The following is a 6008-nucleotide window of genomic DNA, read 5'->3' as shown; positions in this document are numbered from 1 at the left end:
GGTGGGATGACCTGAGAGTGGGAGTGTGGGTATGAGGGGAAGAATTGCTATATTCCAAAAGTTGTACCTATGAAATTTATATTTATTAAATAAAAGCTTTCTTAAAAAATAAAGATATAGGATATGTTCCCTAAGAAGCTAAAAAGGTATGATATCATTCAAACTAACCTTAGCATTTAAAGCTCTGGCTTTGAAATTGAATGATGACTATATGTGCTTGAAGATCCTCCCTCTTAGTCCCTTTTCAGTACATGTGGTTCAGGTAATCCTTGAGTGGGAAAAAAGAATTTTTTTTTGACAGGCAGAGTGGACATTGAGAGAGAGACAGAGAAAAGGTCTTCCTTTGCCATTGGTTCACCCTCCAATGGCCACCGTGGCTGGCGCACTGTGGCTGGCGCACCATGCTGATCTGATAGCAGGAGCCAGGTACTTATCCTGGTCTCCCATGTGAGTGCAGGGCCCAAGCACTTGGGCCATCCTCCGCTGCACTCCTGGGCCACAGCAGAGAGCTGGCCTGGAAGAGGGGCAACCGGGACAGAATCCAGCGGCCCGACTGGGACTAGAACCCGGTGTGCCGGCACTGCAAGGCGGAGGATTAGCCTAGTGAGCCATGGCACCAGCCCGGGAAAAAAAGAATTCTAAATTCCAACTTTTGCAAGTTGGATTGTGGAAATGAGGGTTGCCACTGATCTGAAAATAACTGTAGTGCAGCTGTCATCCTACCATGGATTGTTTGGTACCAGTCAAATCCTGCACTTGGAGAGTGTATGTATCCAACGTTCTCCCTTTGTGTATCTATTCCTTTGGGTATGTGCAGCCATATCTGTCCATCTTTTTTTAAAGATTGGTTTACTTATTTAATTGAAAGGCAGAGTTACAAAGAGGGAAGGAGAAGAAAAAGAGAGAGATCTTAAATTAAAAAAAAAATAGAAACATAGAGCCACAATGAAATAGATCCGCTATGGCCTTTTTTATGAATGCATTTTTCATTCTCATAAACTCCATATTTTTCAAGATTTTTGCAACTGTTAACCTGTTTCTATTTTCATGGTATGAAAATCATTGGTGTTCATTATTTTCTTTGCTTGAGTTCAGATCCAAATACTTGAAGAAAGAAACTATTATGACAAATTAGGTGCAGTTTTTATGCTTGAGAGATTTCAGTATGTTGTGTATATTCAAACTGCTACAGCTTCATGCCTCCTGCTTCTGAAGCAGTGTATGCTGAGTGCTTGAGAGAGACTGGAATACATTTGCATGTGTATTTTCATATAAATATGTAACTTCCTTTACACTCTGTGTTGCTAAGTCATAATTCACATGTGTGGTTATCCCATTAATAATGGGCCTTATAAGCTTTGAACCATTTGCAAATAATAAATATGTACTGCTGCATATTATTAATATTTACTTTTCTTGTATTTACTTCTCTTTTGTAAAGACTAAACATTTTACATTCTTATGTAATATTTGATGCATACAAAAGAATATAATTGATATGCTGAGATATAAAACACAACAAACTAGCACTCCAAATCACTTAAGATTGGCACTAAGTGATCAATTTTTGTTCACAATTGATCATAATGATAGGACTAAGAACCAAAGGGATCACATAAACAAGACTAGTGCCTGCAAATACTAACTGATAGAATAAAAAAGAGAGAGAACGATCCAACATGGGAAGTTCACACAGCAGACTCATAGAATAGTGGATGTCCTAAACAGTGCTGTGGCCTCAGAATCAGCCCTTAAGGCATTCAGATCCAGCTGAAAAGCCCATGAGAGTATTTCAGGCATGGAAAGCCAAGACACTCTGGCAAAAAAAAAAAAATTACCTAAATGAAAGATCTCTGCGAATGAGATCCCAGTGGAAAGAACAGGTCATCAAAGAAGGAGGTACCTTTCTCTGAAGGGAGGAGAGAACTTCCACTTGGACTATGACCTTGTCCAAATATGATCAGGGTCAGCGAATTCAAAAGGTTTCCATAGCCTTGGCAACTCATGACAAGAGCCTAGGGTGATTACTGACACCATAAACAAGAGTGTCAATTTGTTAAGTCAACAACAGGAGTCACTGTGCACTTACTCCTCATGTAGGATCTCTGTCCTTAATGTGCTGCACATTGTGATTTAATGCTGTAACTAGTACTCAAACCGTATTTTTCACTTTGTGTTTCTGTGTGGGTGCAAACTGTTGAAATCTTAACTTAATATATACTAAACTGATCTTCTGTATATAAAGAGAATTGAAAATGAATCTTGATGTGAATGGAAGGGGAGAGAGAGTGGGGAGGTGGGAGGGAAGTTATAGGGGGAGCCATTGTAATTCATGAGCTGTACTTTGGAAATTATATTCATTAAATAAAAGTTAAAAAAAAATAAGCTTCAGGCCGGTGCCACAGCTCAATAGGCTAATCCTCTGCCTTGTGGCACTGGCACACCAGGTTCTATTCCCAGTCGGGGCGCCGGATTCTGTCCCGGTTGCCCCTCTTCCAGGCCAGCTCTCTGCTGTGGCCTGGGAGTGAAGTGGAGGATGGCCCAAGTCCTTGGGCCCTGCACCTCATGGGAGACCAGGAGAAACACCTGGCTCCTGCCTTCGGATCAGCGCCGTACACCGGCTGCAGCACACTGGCCGCGGCGGCCATTGGAGGGTGAACCAACAGCAAAAGGAAAACTTTTCTCTCTGTCTCTCTCTTTCACTGTCCACTCTGCCTGTCAAAAAAAAATAATAAGCTTCAGGAAATAGGTTGAGATTTCTAGAGTATTTTAATAATGTAGCTCTCAGGGAATTTCTGTAATTGATCTCACACCTTTTTTGTTAACTTTTTAATTCAAAGTAGATTATTTATAAAATAAATAAAAATATATTTAAACTTGCAAAAAAAGATTGGCACTGTATTTGTTTTTGGCAAGTGCTTGTTCTTTTATTTTATATATAATAAAATAAATATAATGTAATATATCAATATAATATTATAGTGAATATTATATAATATATAATTATAGAAATATAATAAAATATATTATATATATAAAACCTTGTACATTTGGGAAAAAATTCCTTAAATGACATTTGATTTCCTGTTCATTCTACTTTACTGAGCTGGCATTGAATGGGATCTCAGCATTTCTTCAATCCTCCCATTACTGGCACTTGTGAAGAACATTGTGATTATAAAATGAAAGCAGCATTCCCAATTCCCACCTGGAAACATAAAATGTAGCAAAAAAGGAATCTCTTCTGTAATGGAAACAAGTCTGGGAGACATCTGCTGGAAAGGAATGAAAAGCACAAGTGAGCTTCACCTCTTACTGAATTGGGCAGGTTTTGCTATTGAGTTTCTTGGTTTTCATGAACTTGCAGTGTCAGCAGCAAATGATAACATCAGTCACAACACCCATTTTATATTATATGAATTCATGGTTGAAAGAACTCTCTACACATATGTGGGGAGCAACTCGGACTAGACTGTTACTGGAATTAAGACTTATTCTATGCATCTGCTCTCCCACAATATGGCGCTGGGAGAGGAGGAAACAGCTTCTACACAGCTGCCTCCAGTTCAACCAATAAACAGCAGGACCTGCTCCTGATTGGAGGAGAGCAGCGTACTCGGCGTGTGGGTAGCAGAGTTGGGATTGGTGGAAGAGGACTATAAAGGAGGAGAGAGACAACATGCACCAGGAACACCTGAGGAACACCTGAGCAGCCCCCGAGAGAGCTGGCTGGTGGTGTGCCGCTCCCCCGCGGAAGTGGGGAAAGTGGCAGGGGGAACCGCCCTTCCATGGAGGTGGAAGGGTCGGTAGCCAACCCGGGAAGAACCAGCAGCAAACCCGGGAAGGGCTGAGCAGATAAAAGAACAGCGCAGGGTCCTGTGTCGTTCCTCCATGAAGAGGGGGAGCAACATAATGGTGCCGTGACTCGGATATGAAGCCTAGGCAGGATTTAGTGTCGTTCCTCCATGAAGACGGGGAGCGACACACATATTTTGTCAAAATATTGTGGTTGCTACTAAAATTAAGCATCTAAAAATGAAACCATCTAAACCTTGAATTATGTATTTAAAATAAATACCCAGGTGAATTTTTACAAACAGCATTTCAGTTACTCTGGGTAAATATAAGTCCGTATAATTCCATAGCATCTGGTTTCAGAGTCAACACAAAGTCAGAAAATTAAACTGCCATGTACACAAAAGTGAATTCATTAAAGAAACCAGCGCTGCTTGCTATGAGGCAAGTGGTGGGAGCAGGTCAGGAGTGGGGGCAGGGAGGCATCAGCACCCTGTCCTGCAGCACAGACTTTGGCACCTGGGGAAATCTGGCAGAGCCTGGCAAGATGAGGCACCCCAGCCTCCAGGACCTGCTGGGAAGCTGAGATACCTTGGCCAGCCCTAGAGTTCTTGGGTCTAATCTCAGAGCTAGACCCCATTGCTGATCTTGATGCCTTCAGTTCCAGCATCTAAGGCAGCCCACAAGGTGGCCAATGGTCCAGGTGACTTCCTGTGTCCCCATGCCAACCCACTTCCCAAAGCCAATGCACCACAAGAAGATAAAAAGATAAAGTTGTTTTAAAATGGGCAGTTTTGAGAACAGGTGTAAAGTCACAGCACCATTAAATCACAAACCGATTTAGGTTTGCTCACTGTTTCTCAGTCCTCCCCTTCCTCTCTGCTCCCATGACTGCATATTTTCCTGCTATTCTGATGGGGAAAAATGCAAAATGCCTGTTTTCTCTTTTGTGGTTTGAAGAGTTGTCTAGAGATGGACTTGGGATCAAATCCAAGGTTTTCTTTTTCTGTGGAGTGTTTTAGCCATTACATGTACGTGCTTGACTGTGAGCATCACTTTTCCAGGCCTTCCTGAGAGGGTGCAGTTTATTTTCACAAGTACTACTCAGATATTATCTTTCATCATAAAGCACAGCCACTGTTGGCACTCAGTTTATTTTCTTATTTGTAGACAATAAAATTCATTTGACCTGCCTTCTATATTTGATTTTTCCACTTAATATGTTTCAAATGGTACGTTTTCAGCATTTTGTCTGCTTTCCTCCTGTAACAAAGTTTACACTAGGACTGGAGGGCCAATCCATGGCAGTTACTCATAAAGCCTCTATTAGACTTCAATAACTGACTGATGCTTTCTGAATTTTTTTTGCCAAGTTGCAGTTTTTTCTCATCCTAAGCCACAAGCCTTCCCATAGGTATCACCACAGTGACACCTAGAAGTTTAACAAAATTTGCTTAAAAATGGGGTGTTTTCAGAATTGGTGACTAATGATGGCACCATTCAAACACAAAAGGGCTTGGGCTCTCTTTCTGTTTCTCTGACCATTTCAGTTACTCAAGTGTATATAAACCCTGACAGCTCATGTGAATACAAATTCTGTCATTTAGGGTTAGAAGTAAGTGTAGGGCTAGGTATAGGATGAGTATTAGGGTTATTATTAGGTCTAGGATGAGAGCTAGGATTGGTGTTAAGATTTAGAATGAGCATTATTATTAAGGCTAATGTTAGGGTTGGGGTTAGGGTTAGATTTAGGGCTAGGTTTATGTTTAGTGTCGGTGTTAGTATTAGATTTATGGCAAGAGTTGGGGCTAGTTTTAGGATTAGGGTTCTGTTAAGTTTAGGCTTAGGTCTAGGGTTAGATTAAAAGCCATGGTTAGGGTTATGGTTAGGGCTAGGCTTAGGGTTAGGGCTACACATAGAGTTATGTTTAGCTTTAGGGTTAGAATAAGGATTAGATCTAGGACTAGGGTTATATTTATGATTAGATTTGTGATTAGAGTTATAGATAGGGTTAAGGCTATTGTTAGGCCTAGGGATAGAGCTAGGGTTAGGGATAAATTTAGGTGTAGGGCTAGGGATAGAGTTAGAGCTACGGTTTTATATACATTTTATATATAATATAAATTTATTTTTATGTACATGGTTATAAATATATGCGGCTATAAATATGGTTATATAACTAAATATAATATATAGAGAGAGCTGTGGTTATA

This window comes from Oryctolagus cuniculus, unplaced genomic scaffold, assembly GCF_964237555.1.
Source record: "Oryctolagus cuniculus unplaced genomic scaffold, mOryCun1.1 SCAFFOLD_35, whole genome shotgun sequence".
Classification (NCBI taxonomy): Eukaryota; Metazoa; Chordata; class Mammalia; order Lagomorpha; family Leporidae; genus Oryctolagus; species Oryctolagus cuniculus.
This window is presented reverse-complemented; position numbering follows the sequence as displayed.